The following is a 15,462-nucleotide window of genomic DNA, read 5'->3' as shown; positions in this document are numbered from 1 at the left end:
GACAACAGTTTAAAAAAAATTACACCTTTGTGAAATTATTTTCTGGCCATAAATTCAGTGTTCAGACAAGATGAGACAGGCATGCATTAGATCGTGTTAACGAAGCCTGTTAAGCACCCCTCTGACTCCCAAATCTGCTAACTTGATAAGTTTTAGGTCCCATCTCGTAGCGTAAGGATGACATGACACTCTACACTAGTATAAGTAGAGTTCCTAGATGGTGACAAACACTGAATCACAATTCATTAAAATTTTTATGTAAATTAACAAGTTGACTTACTATTACGTTAGTGCGTAAAACTTTACGTGGTACGTAAGCTTTAAAAATAATTACATTCCTTATTGCTGAATTTGAGTGCTAAGTATTGTGTTTTAGCGTAAGAGTTTAGTTACAAGAAGTATTTTAATTTTATTTACTAACTTTTTAATTTGAAATTAAAAAAAGGGAAAAAGAAGTGTTTGACGACTATTATTATTACTTAGTCAAATATTTTTGACAGTACTAGTATTGATGTAAATATTGTGGACTTTACTAACTTTTTGTATTGTACCCACTCTGATCCGTTTTTAAATTGAATTTTTTTTTATATTAAATAATTTAGGGGTATAATAGAGTTAGTTGGTTTGTAAGAAAGTTATTTCGTCGGAGTATACAGCTCTTCTGCACTTGCTTGTGGCAAGTTTGGCACCGTGCTAAGTATTGATTGTTGTGCAAAGACATTCCCAATAGCTTGTTCGAAATTGTGACAGGAATGTAGTTAAACCTTTTTATGCAACTTAAAACATGTAAACTCTTTTCTTGTTTTTATTTTAATGTTTCTTATCGAAAGTACTGGCTGATAGAAAAGTAAAACAAAGCGTTAAGGAGTTTTGTGCTTACTTTATTAAAAAAAAGGATTTATTCAATAAAAAAGGCACGAGCTCTATATCAACTGCCAGCACTTTTCACAGACTTTTCATAGCAATCAATTCAGGTGCAGTTGATTGACTCTCTCGTCACTACCAATTTTTAGTTACGTGTAACAAAACCTACTTTAAATTACAAATCGGTTGCGTCCCGCCCTGTACATGGCAACTGTACTTGTGCACACACAATAAATTTCGTACAACAATCCATTGACGGTTCAGTTTGTGTCCCTAACACCTATTAGTCGAATGTGAACTTTATTGCTGTGTAATAAGGGTTAAGGTGACCGTGAGAGCACCCGTGTGCGGACCTAAGGATAGCCATTAGAGAGGCTTGCTGCAGCTGTCATTTTCGCAAGTAACTCTATACGGTGGCTCTTATAGTTCGATGTGGGTCTTAGAATTTTCATTAGTAACTTGCCATTGAACTTTACAACCTGAATCGATAAGGTTTTTTTGTATGTTTATTAGCTTTCGAATGTCGATACGGACTTTATTGTGGAGGTAAATATTACGGAGCTGAATGTGACAATGTATAACTTATTTTAACATTGAGAAAAGTGTTCCTAGATTGTAGTATATGACATTTAAGGTTACTAGTTTTTAGACTTGCTGATTTTTATACTGACTTCGTCACAAATCTCTCAAATCCTAACCGAAAAATTGACACTGGTATATTTAACAAATAGTTATATTCGTTCTAACTCAAAAATACCAGGAAATTAAATTCACCCGACCAAAAACCAGGTAATAACCCGGAAAAGAGTTTGCAAAGAGTTTATAAACACGGCCTCAGACCTCAAAGGCCGACATGATAATAAAGGTATGCAGATCGGACCGTCCGGCGGACCGCTCAACAAATATTGATCATAGCCCCTTACAACACGAAATCAAACCTTTTATTTAAGTCCGCGCACACAAAGGGGTATATTTGCAAGGGCAAGAGCCGAGGGAGATAGTTCAACAACCCTTTTAGCTGACCGGTGATCCCAAGAACGATTAGATCATGTTATGATTTATACCGATTGTTTTATTAATGCGAGGGTCTATTCATGTTCATAGAATTTCAATTATATTGGGCATGGCATATTTTAAGGGTTTTAAATTCAATACACAATACTTTTGGTCATAACTTAGTATAGGTATCTCAGTACGAATACCAAGACTAAGCAGAGTTACAAGTCCCTCATTTTGTATAGGAACAATTGCAGTTCCTTTTTTTAGGTTATAGATTTGTCTTACAATTTATCTGCACTTTGTTTGCCTGGCGGTCTTTTATAAGTCTTTATCGGATCCAACAACTGTAAGTAGGCAGGAATGATGAGAGAACTACCACATTTCCTTATTCCGCAAAGTCGTTGTCGAATCTGAAATCATATTTGAAAATTATTCTCCTTTTGAGACCGGAACTATCACACTATCATGGCACTCATTCCTATAAGGGGCAAAATAATATTATAGAGGTTTCTTAATACCTTTAGAGGTTCCTAATCTCTATTAAGTGCGTTCTTTATTGATACGGCATGTAATGATAAAAGTACGTACAATTAGTAGTACAATTTCAAGTTTATAATGCTGGTAAATGTGCGGTATACGCATTTTGTCTGCCATAAGGTTAAAAAAATATCCTTAATATTTACAAGAAAATACTCCTAAGTAAACTGTGATTTGCAACTAATTTTCGGATTAAAATAGGTACTGCAGTGCTAGACAGTGAAACCATTTATAAATATACAAAGAAGACCTTAAAACAAAAACAAATCTAAAATTATTTTCACAACTCCCTAAAAGGTCCCAATTTCCGGACCGTTATAAAATGTAGATGCCGTGATATACATTTAATTCGGCCATTTTAAAAGGGAATAACATAAATATACAGGGTGCAATCCGGTGTAACAAAAGGGCAGTATAAGCGGGCTAAGCAGACGGGCATTTAACCGCCAGATTGCAATAAACATAGCGTAGTGGACGCGTAGCACACTGCTACGCTGGACACAGCTTGACTACGAACGACGTAGGCCGGCGTAGAGTCGAACGTATGATTATTTTTGTGCTGGTTTGTCTTAATTGATGAATATTGAATTGAGGTACAATGTAAATTAATTACTTAAATGGCTGGCTTTGTAAGTTAGTACCATGGTAGAAGATTAATTTGTAGTAGGTTCCGTCAGAATTAGAAACATATTCTTTACAAAAGTTCTTTGTAGGCGTGAAATAGTTAGGTATTTTTTATTAAACAATCAGGCATATGTACAAATACCTACGTAAAGAAGAATGGGTTGTAGAATTTGACACCAAATATTGCTTAAGGGATAGACTAGACACAAAATAATGAGAAAAAATACAACTTCGAAGAGTATAGTGTCGAAATTACTGTACAATCAATTCTCGTTACAAGTTCTCAAAGATATCTATTTTTAATAACATAATACAAACATCATCGTCATCTTAGCCTTTTCCCCATTATGTTGGGGTCGGCTTCCAGTCCAATCGATTGCTGCTGGGTACAAGTGTTTTACATAGAGCGACTGCCTATCTGACTCCCTCAACCCAGATACCAGGGCGACACGATACCCCTTAGTAAGGCTGATTCACACTTTCGAACTGTTGACTATCGGTTACGACTATCAAAAATGTTACAAATAACCGGAGCTCACAATTTAACGCGCCTTAAGGCCACGGAGGAACTCGTTATGACTTAGATGGTCACCCATCCACGGACCGACCATATCAAGTGTCATTTAACCTGTGATAGATTCACTTGTGTAATTTCAGTTACGCCACGAGCTCCTCAATATAAAACGAACAAAACAGAAAATAAAACAATTACAAAAACAGCGACTCCATATATTTCTTATTCCAAGGTCCTAGTCCGTGGCGTCCGTCGCCCTCGTTAGAGAAGCTCAAATTAATGCAGGCCATTCTCCCGCTGACGCCGCCCAGTTGTTCTTAAATCTAATTACCGTGCCTGCAGCCGCGCCTAAACGCACGCTGATTAATCACCACACCTATACTTGGTTAACTTTAAAGGTATGTGTTAGGGAAATATGGAACTGAATATTAACTGGAACTGGTTGTTTTGGGAGACTTTTTTTTGGTTGTTTGCAAGTTATTGCCATTAAAAGATGGTTTATTATAGCGAATGTGTACGTATGAGTACTAAATCTTCAATGACCCACTGATGGTCAATTGGATTGAAAAACAAACATAACAAATTATAGCTATGATATTTTGCAGCCTGTAAATACTATTCCAAATTATTTGAGAGGGGTTTGAGGGGGGAACCTGTGTAACATGAACTTTAACATCGTGAAACGGACATTTATACATGAAACATTTTCAAACAAATTGAGTTTAGGTCCTTGTTAAAACGTCTAAAAGTATCTGTGTAGCCTTATATTACTAGAGCATTAGGTCAAAGGTAAGAACAGACGTCTGTTTGTGTGAAATCGGTTTTATCTCATGAACCGTTTTATCTAAAAAGCTAAATCGAGGATAAGCTTTTGTAGTCAAAAGTTGATGGGTGAAAATTTTCTTTTGAGAATTTGTGTTTCCATAGCCTACTTATCCGAACTCCTAAGTGTTGCAAGTTCGACTAGCACTTGAACGGTTTTTAAGGAAGGTAAGTACCAGCTATAATTTAGTCGAAGTTCTTTCACCATCAGTGCTGAGCAATCGCCACCCAAGAGATTACGCGACGATCAATCGATTATAAAAAGTAATCACAATTAATGATGTTGTCAATTCTCAAAATTTGAATTATTTATTTTAATTAATATTTTAATCTCTATTTGCATTTTTGACGTTATCACATAAAATTCACACAATCAAAGATACATTGTGGTCACTGGTGGACTGCAACAGCGCAGATATCCAGACACATCGCAAACTCTATGGAAACAACGTCATCACACCACCATAACAATAGCCCGCAGTTTTATACATAATTAAATCATAATTTATGATTTCTTGGAACGGACCCACCCAGTAACACGTAAACAGAATATTTTATACCTCTTTTACGACTCACGCGCCGGTAGGTATTTCTCTCCTCACCAATTAAAATATTCAACATTTACCGTATTGTGGGTATAAAGTGAAATGAATCGCCGTTTTAAAGTCCTCCCGAACTTTTTAAACTTCCACAAACATGTGAGGGTGGCCCGCTAAAATACAAGTTGTTGTCGAGTTTAGAATTGTTCCAACGAAAAAAGAAACTTTAATTTTCTACATTTTAAAACAAAAGTCGGACTCACTCGTAGGGGATAATGGCTTGGACGTGTTCACACATACATGTATACGTATGTGTTGGAATTAAATTATGTCTTACTGTGTAATGGGCGCGTGTCAACTGTTTGATTTGAGGAAATTAACAGCAGGCGGATTTAGGTGCATAATTTTTAGTCTCTTTTTTAAATAAGATGGAATTTGGTTAATTTGAAAGATAATTCGGATCAAGATCTATAAAATTTTTATTTTCCAGACTAAACTACAAACATGAACTTCATAATTCGTAAGCATTTCTGAATTAGTTAACACTTCTTCTAGGTCGCAATGATAGCCTGCGTCATTTTCTTGTGTTATCCAAAATTAGTGAGTTAGCATTTACATAAACTTTTCGGTTTTCCACTTCGTTTCTTTTTTATAATTTCGTTCCAAAATATACAAAGCGGAATCTAAGAATCATTTATCTAACGATCTGTACATCTATGCGTTTTCAAGTAAACGGTTGAAATTCTCATTAAAGATGTGTTTCTGTTAACTAGCAACAAATAATGTAAATAAAAATAAAAATTAAGAAACTGTTGTTATTGTCAAAAATTTGCTGATCACTTCGTGCCAAATACTTATCTTTCCACCACTCACACATCTCACTTTTAGCCCATTTTAGCCATCACAAAAATAAGTTTTATTTTGTATTTTCACCGAGCTACAAAGCCAATCTAATTACTTTCATCTGTAAAATTTTCTGAATTCTTTAAAATATAAGATGAAAGGACAATACCTTCATAGTAGAGGTTTATAGGTAGATGTCAGACAGAAAGGCATGTATCGAGCGAGCCACATACTTCAGACATCGCCTTTGGAGCGTGCCAGCTGAGTTCCTTGCGCGAGGAATGTAGGTGCACACAAAAAGTGCTCCGCCGGCTTCAAACGAAGGGTTGCCGGACACGCTGCCCACTCGTTAGCGGGACCAGCGTATCTCAATCTTGTCACGTAATTAGATGTAGTTTTATTTGAATTAATTAATAACGATACATCAATTTCAAACACATAATACACATGAATGATAATATATGTATTATAGGAATTATAAATTCATGCAGTGGTATAAATTAAAAATTTAACTGTTCAGTCAGATTTTTTTTAAACCAACAGATCTTGGTCTACAATGTCTTAGCGGACTTCTACCAATAGAAATCTGACAAGATTTTGTCGAAATAAATCTCATGAGAATTAGGTTTAGGCATTAACAGTGGCCGGTCAACTAGAAATCAATTAGATTTTATTTGAAAAAAAAACGTACTTGAAAAACACACCTCTAACAGCAAAAAATCTTTGAGAACCTCATTAATTTGCATTCTATATAAATCTACGTAGACCCGCTGACGCTTAGTTGCCTAATGAAAATGAGCCCTTTCTTCCAGCCGCCGTACGGAACCCGTACGGTCAAGCGTCCCTTCGACATGCCAGAGGAACCCTAATGCGTGCTCCGTGTGTTTTAAATGGAAATCGCACTTGCAATTTATGTGAAAGGCTTCCCGAAATTGTTCCCTCTTGTTTGTGCGTGTTCTAGGGCTAATTTGGGAGTCGGTCAGGTAGGGCGTGACTCTTTTCTAAGTTCCATGACTGATTGTCGCTTTTGTTGATCATAGAACAAAGGATATCCGAGACTAAGGAATTTTTGTATTGTATAATATGTTTATCATGTTCAATGGCAGAAAAACATTTAAGATTTTTGTATATGTTCATACAAAAATCTTGGAAGTTATTCGCAATTTTTGAAGTAATGCATTGATTAACTAAACTGAAAAATGAAAAATAAATGTTACACGTTCGTGTCAAATGTATCGTTAATTTAGTTCACAATCTCTTCCTTTTCCGTATCATATAAACATCTAAGAAGTTATAAACAACCGGCCTAAATTGTAACTCAATTGCTTACAAATAAAACTTTCCAACGAAATTCTATTGCCAAGTATTTCTATTACATCGGTAGCCGCCATAGCCGGTTAGATTTCAAACAACACATCGACCTTTTTGATCATCACCCACCCCAATTGAAAACTAATTAGGGCCGCGTTTCACAACTCTAATTAGAAATTCCAATTAGATATTTGTCGGCGTTTTCTCAGCGGATTCTCTGAGGTCCAAACAATTATTGTTATAGCTGGCCACCCAAGCTTGCCTTTGATTCCGGAATTATTCCGTAACGTCGGCCCTCGGCCCTCGGCTCTCCAAGACGGAACGATCTCTTTTTGATGTAACCACATCCTACGCTAAGTAGGTGTGGAGTACGCGTACATATGACGGGCTATTCGTGAACGGAGTTTGGTCGTTTGACCAATTTAGAATTTGTGAATTATTGGAATAGCATGTGGGGAAAAGATTAAGTATTTAAATATCTCTTAACGATTGTTGGGATGAATATATTATCAATAAAAGCTTATAAGATATTTTAACTTATTTATTGATAGTAACAAATACCTGTGGAATCTCTTAAACATGACCGTATCATTTTTTTTTTGGACATTTTTAGACTAACTGCCATATTTCCCTACAAAATATTATCGATTTTTAGAGAAATGCAGGCTTATATCAGACGAAGGTACTTTCGATGTAAGAAGTTTCAACTGTAGAGTATAGGCAACAGCTGAAATCTCGATCTCTCATCATTTGCAACCCAGTGTGAACACACACGCTCATCATAGTTATATGATGTGTATTCATTCGACCACAGTTCACCGCCGCGTGGACGGCTCCATATATCACTAAATTTTGTTTACGCTTGCACCGATGTTAACACGAAATCTAAGTCTCTACAGTTTTATTAAAGGCACCAGACAGAAAAATAAACATTTGATTCGTTAGTTCTTAGAGCTGAAGTGTTTTTATTGGCGTTTAATGTGAAATTTTCTCTTTTATGTTTTAAGTTATTTTGTGATTAGCTCATAAATAAAACATTTTTGCTGGAGAGTATTTTGTTGTTTTTGAGTTTACTGAAACATTTTAGTTATGAGCAGGGATTAAGTCTTAATCTTGCAGTACGTTTGAATTTTGATATCAATACACTATCATATTGATAATTATATCAACAATTTTTTTTTTTATTAAAAACAAATTCTAAATCTCTCTTTTCTCTTTAAAAGAGTATTTAGATTACTCAACATTAAATCAAATGTGCTCTACATTCTAAAATTCATTGTTTACACAGCTAAAAACATTTCAAGTGGCAGTTGTTATCACTACAAGAGTCCAAACAAAACGTAAGTTTGCATATCATAACAGTAGAGCCAATTGAGAGACTATTACAATCATAGATCTAAAACATCATATATTTAAACATTCGCAATCAGAATCCAACCTTAAACGAACACAGATAGGTTTGATAATTATTTGCGTTGATTAATGACTTGCTAGGTAATCGTTAGGGTTGATAAGTTTGTGAATTTGCATAAGATGCTGTCAGGAGCTTCTAAGAAGGGTTAAGATTCTCAAGGGATTTCCCTGATCCTCAGGGCTTATCCTGATAATTATTTCAATTGTTTATGCTTGTCGACGGTGCATTTATATGGCGTATTATAGTTTGTAGTCGCTGTCTTCATTACGAAGCCGGCTTCAGCTGTCTTCGAGTGATCTATGTTTTGGGGCTCGACGCTCGAATTGAGATGAATCTCTTGAGGGATATTATTGTGATTCAGTTCGATAAATGAATTGGATATTTTGGATTGTGAAGGATCTTTGGTTATAGTTTACTCCTCTATTCGGGTAATACTCTATCCTTATAGTGCTGTATCAAAATATTTTGTGCAATTAATAGTAAATTAGGTCATTTACAGGATTAGATTCAGTCTAGGTCATGTGATAAAAGGAAATTCTTTTAAAAAATATTTAAATTTTATTTTTTCAAACTGTGCTTTTCTAAATTGCTTACACTGAACCTAAGGTACTTTAATCATCACTTAATTAAATTAATATTTTCTTAATACTTTAAATAAAGTTTAATTGCATTCTACAACAGTTATCTTCGCTGTATCACATGTGAAAGTAAGCATAAGATGGACCAGTACTATTATAAAATACAAGCGATTCTGACCTCTATTGTTTCACAACATTTTGTTTTACTCTCTTTTGTTTAACATTCCCTATACTACAGCCCCTTCATCATTAATCATATATAACGCAAACAATACGTTAAAATTCTAAGAAGTACAAAATTAATCCTTATTATATACACATAAGGTACATGGGATTTGACTAATGAAAGCCCTCGTTTCATTAGAGAGAAGTCAATTCTTCAAAAGTTAATTATGAGACTCATGTCTAATAATGTCTCATTATTGTTACGCGTTATTAAAATTAAGGTCTTTTTACACGAGGTAACACAATTCGAGGCCCTCCGACTTTATTCTTCAACAATATGTTTAAAAAACGGGCCACTAGACAAGTTATATTACTCCGAGCAGTAGCGCTGACGAATCGATCAAATTTATGATGAAGTGACAAGTCAAAGCCAGGTCACTTATCGAAATGGAAATTTATTTTTAGGCTTTTGTAGTTTTCTATTCGTATAAAAAAAAACATTTTAATAATTTAAAATTGTCCATAATCGACTGATTTAAGTACTTAAAAAGGTAAACGGTTAGTTTGCCTACTTGTTTAAAAAAACAAAAAGCAACTAAATCAGTCAATTACTTACATTATATTACTTATTTTAAACGTATTTAGTATACAAATACTCTCTGTTGTAAGATTGTTTATATTTTTCAATTTTTTTTAGTTCCTATATCTACTACCTAAATGGAGTACCTATATCTACTCTGATTTTAAATATCGGTGATTGTTTAAGACTTAAGTTGCCGGGCATCGGATATTCGTGTCTCCCCGTGTGTCAAGAACTTTAGCATACGCGTATTTTAAGAAGATTTATTTACGAATATTTGTAACGTTTGAATATGTTTGAATTATGTTGGTACAAAGGTAACTAATGATTATAAAAGGGGTGAACGGCAGTTGTTTGTTTTGAAATACTTTGGCATGAGGATGATAAAGATCTTTGGTAGAGAGGCTGATAATTGAAATAATTAAAATGGATTAATAAATGCTTGTACGTGTAAGTTCGCTGGTATGTTTTGTTGAGGTTTTTTTTTCTACATGTCACTGAATAACGCAAAGTACACAATTTTTAACTAGTGACGTAATTTCATAGTAAGGTCCTAAGTACCTAAAGGACTGATTTAGGAGAATATCGAAAACTGAAATACAAATTCTTCTTATGATACCTAGTACAAGTGTCTCAAAACAGAAAAGTACCAAAAAAATAACGAAACGAAAATATCATACCAATTTAAGGAACTACAACCTCAATATCATGTTTATATAAAACTTATTTAGTTATATTAAGACCAACAAAGCAACATAACTATACCTCAACCTACCAAAACAGCCGACATCCCTGGAATACCCCAACCCATTCTAATCTTAGAATCTCTCAAATATCTCATACATAGGTAGAGGTTGATCCGACGGCCGTCGGGCCCGAGCCCCAGGCAACGGCAGAACGGTTTAATTAACTTAATAAATACACACTTCACTTCATTACGCGCATACATCAAATATTATGAACGACAATGACTTGAGATGCCGATCTCTGTATCTTGTGTGTCTCATTTGAAGGATGTTCGTCTTTAGATATGAAGATTTTGTTTGAGATTGAAGGGTTGTTTTATATGGCAATATTTATGTAAGTACATATTGTACTTACAGTATATCACTACAGTATATCACTGAACTCCTTCTAAACGGCTGGAAGAAATTAAACGTTTGCTGCGTTTCTATGGTTCGGCAGAGCAAAGTTTGCCAAGACAACTAGTATGGTATAATTCTTCAGAACTACTAATTTAAGTTACTTTACATGAAATAGAAAGACTCCAGTCAGACTTTATAGTAGAGTCTTTTATTTATTGAATTTGAATGTCTTAGAATAAAGTGACTAAAAATAACAATTAACCACTTATCAATAAATTAAAACCATCATACTCGTACACGTACCATACAGAAATAAAGATAACACGATCACCAATCACTCATCAAAGGAAATCATTAAAACTTAATACCAAACTTAACTCTGCAAAAACTGTCGGGTCCGGTCTACCCAGACGGCTTGGCACCAAGTTTTTGCGGGTTAAACAAACATGACTGATCAATGTTCGGCCGCCGACATGTGCCCAATAAATCTAGGGTCACACGACGGCCTGATACTTGAGACACGTGGCCAGGATAAACAAAAGAAAAGGAGGTTTTTGCTGATTTGTAGAGTTCCTGAATGATTTTGTTTGGGATGGTATGGTTATGAGAATAACTGCTTTTTTACTACTACTTTTTAATTTGAGTTCCTTGTTACAAGGCTTTTCAAAAAATTGCTTATAAAATTAAAGTATGGCTGAAAACTATTAAAAAATTGCATTTAATAGTATTACTACAATGCAGTGCAGTATGTCATACTTATTACATAGAAAAATAATATGACAAGAGATTTTACTGAATACAAGAAGTTTCTTACACTGGTCAATGAGTACTGACAATAATATGATTCAGTGTAAGACAAAAGGAGACAATACACAAATATTAATAAATTGATCATATCCAAGTACTGCAGAACAAAAACAACATCCCTATTTATCCACAACATACTCATTTAAAAAAAAATCCACAAAAAACGCAATACTGGCAAACAAACAACAAAACCCCAACGTACTCGGAGGCCATTAAATAAAACGTTCACAAAACCTAACAGCTCTTCAAACAGTATCCCGGCGAAATTACTCCGGCCGGGGTAAACAGAATCATCATTGTAACACGTGTAATTTCGCGTTCACCGGTCATTACTTTTGACCGGGTGCCGGGCCCGGGTGAATAATTGAGCGGCGCGAGTGAGATGGACCTCCCGAAAATATGAAATGATCCCGGCGCGGACCGGTTAACCGGCAGTGATTTCAGGTGCTGCTGACAAATGGGACCCGTTGAGATGTCGGGGGTTGAGTGGGACGCTTATGTTTTATGCGGCCCGTGCAGACTTGTAAGCGTTTGATTGATGACGCAGGTCGGCTGTCCTGTACAGTATTCATATACTTAGCTAATAGGGGTCTTGTATCCGCAAATACGGGCAATGAGCGACATTTAACATTTGAATGCCTGTTTGTGTTTTTTGTCGTAATCAAAATACCTTTTTTACACGCAGAATATTTCAGCTGAAAAATCATAGATTGATACCGATCCCTTACCTCCAAAACCAAAGAGTCGCGTGCACAAAAAAATCTCACACATACGAGTATCATAAAAACGTAAATCCAGCACACGTCGAGTGTCCAACCGGGAAGTGAACCCGACACCGACCGCGGCCCACCAACGACTCTTCCTCCACCAGTGTTCCACTAGATTTATAGTTCCGGCCACCTACCAACATGTGGACAAACATGCGACAGTAAAAACTTTTTGGTTGGCTTCTCGAATGATTAGCGAGACTCAGTTCACGCTTCATTTAAATTAATACGTGATAATATTTTAAGTAGGTAAACTGAGATTGTTATGTCAGCAGCTTGTAATTTGGATTTTGAAACGCAGAAAGCATTTTAAAGGAAGTTATGTGTGAAATGTTTTGTTGGGATTAAATAAAAAGAGCATTCTTATTTATTAATGTTGAAGATCTAGTAGGTATATTTTCTATCCTAATCTATATGGTAAGAAATGTCATTTTGAGTAGGTTATCACAGCTTATTACTTATATGTAAGTAAAGAGAATGTTATAATATTTTTGGTGTTGTACGATTACACTACAACTAACACTTTACAATATACGACGAATATTAGCATTTCTCACATCCTTGAAAAACCTACTGGGCATAGGCCTCCCTGTAATACCAATTCAGCAGGAGCATAAGAATCCTGTTACAAATCTAATATATAAAATTCCCGTGTCACGATGACGACGACTTGTTGATTCCTAAGATTCATTAGTTACTCGACAGCGGCACATTGTAACACATATACATACACTATCAGTTACAATATACGGATGTATCAATTAGCATTCGTATTTACATATCTAATGATGACGCGATGCACACAATTGTTGAGTAAATACACAGCTAATAGAAACAGGATCAATATTTAGTTGTGTGAGTTAACTAATTGGGGAAACCTACTCGTAAACAAATGAATATGGTCAGGAATGTCACGTATCTATTGTCATTTTTGTAAATAATTATATAAAAAATCTGTTAATCCGATTTTGTCATCTTATTAACACGCAAAGTCGCGCGTAACAGCTAGTAAGTATAATGTAGATAATATCTTTACACATAGGCAAAATAAAACATGTTTTGTTTATTCTCGGGAATAGTTTACATCAATTCAGTGCATGCTTATCAAGAACTGTCTCGAAAAGATACTCTTCTAGACCTTTCCATTTACATTTTTCATGATCATCTGACAGGAGTCAATTTGAAGTTTCTAATTTTATCTTAAAGTCAATTTTGTGTGACCTAAATGAATGTTTAAATATTAAAATTGATTTTGCATGCATAAAATAACTATTTTCACACACAGACTTTTCAGCATGTATAATATTTTTTATAAATCAAATTTAATTAATAACTTATTATTAAAGCAAAGAATTATTACATAAACAAGATACCTACGTGTTATCGATAAACGTGTCTTCATACAAAGAGAGCGCGAAACGTCCGCTCCCTAATAACATTTCCACACAATGCCGTCGAAAACAAGCGGAGTTTTCAGCAATAAAAACGATCGCAACGCCCTCCTCGCTCAGCGGAAATACTTAAAACTTACACAAGCTTACAAAGAAAGCTCTTTAGTTCCCGCACAAAAGTGTAGATGGCGTTGTTATAAGTTACTTAAAGAAACTTTTTATAAGTAACTCTAAGGAACTTTTTTTGTAAATAAGTTTAAAGGTAACACTAATTCGCAGAATTTGGATAGAATATTATGATATTGTTAATAACTTGTGTTTTTGTCATATGTAAAAAAATTGCATCGAAATTATAAACTTGCTTATGTTGCTAAAACTAAAATAATATATTGTTAAAATGTACATAGGTAAAATTTTAAATTTTAAAATCATCGAATCTAATGACTTCAAAATGCAAAGGCACTCGAATCCGGCCACTAACCTAGTTAAATACAGAAACACAAATCAAATAGTAGAATCATCAACTAACTAATGATATAAGCGGATAATGGGAATGCTGTAACTATACCTACAAGACATGTATTTTGACATCTAAACCAAAAATGTAATCGTTCTCATTTATCAAAAGTAATATGACAAATATACCTTTAACAATTGTTAACCGCACTCCCACACTTACAGCATAGTACATTCAAGTAATTACAGTAAGTACATAACATGAAATGTACGTGAAATCATTAGTTGCGGCGCGTTTTATATTTTATTCGTCGGTGGACGCGCTAAAAAGCGCCCATGCATAATTACCTCCCGCGAGGATACGAGCGCGGCCGGCGAACAGGGATGGCAACGGAGTCGACTCGTTGAAAAATATATGAATTATTTTGTTTAATTCAACTTTTACGATGAAGATGGTTTTAAAAGCACTTCAATAATCTCAATGTTGTTTATGGTGAATTCTTGTAGGTATCCTTAAGAGTCTGTTATCGCCTGTCATTTTTGTAATTAGATTCTCTTCTTGCTATCAGTTTTGCTATTTCGCCGTAAATTGTCATTTTTTTTTACTTTGCCTGAATCACCTTAAACGGTTGGTAATAGTCAACGATAAGTTAGATAGATAAATTAATTGGAACATCATTCATATCAATCATACATAGCAAATCCATCAGTCTTAAGAAATAAATAGATTACATGTACTTGAGAATCACTGAGGTTTCCCGCACCTGAATCGTCCTTTTCATTTAAAAATATATTTTTATAAGTGTAATTCAGTGTAGTGTGAGAAAATCAATGTCGAATCTTCACGAATTCAAAACCTGTCAGACCATAATTAAAGGAAATACAACGAAAACCAAAATTAATCAAACGTATAATATTATTTAATGCTCCGTCATCATAATTCTTTCAATAACCTTCAAAAATAGTTATAATTTAAAGTAAATATTACAAAAAACTCGTGACACACAAATATAATTTTAATCATTAATATTTTAAATATTATTTAGTCGTAAGTCGTCTTCACGCCACTCACTGTGCGCTACCGGACTCTTTTATATGCGTTTGTCAGTGAATTACAACGACAGGCCTGTAGCCAGTGAAAAACTGTTTAAACACCTACCTTATGT

Source organism: Trichoplusia ni, chromosome 26 (assembly GCF_003590095.1).
Source record: "Trichoplusia ni isolate ovarian cell line Hi5 chromosome 26, tn1, whole genome shotgun sequence".
NCBI lineage: Eukaryota > Metazoa > Arthropoda > Insecta > Lepidoptera > Noctuidae > Trichoplusia > Trichoplusia ni.
The sequence above is the reverse complement of the archived record's forward strand: the minus strand, read 5'-3'. Positions refer to the sequence as shown.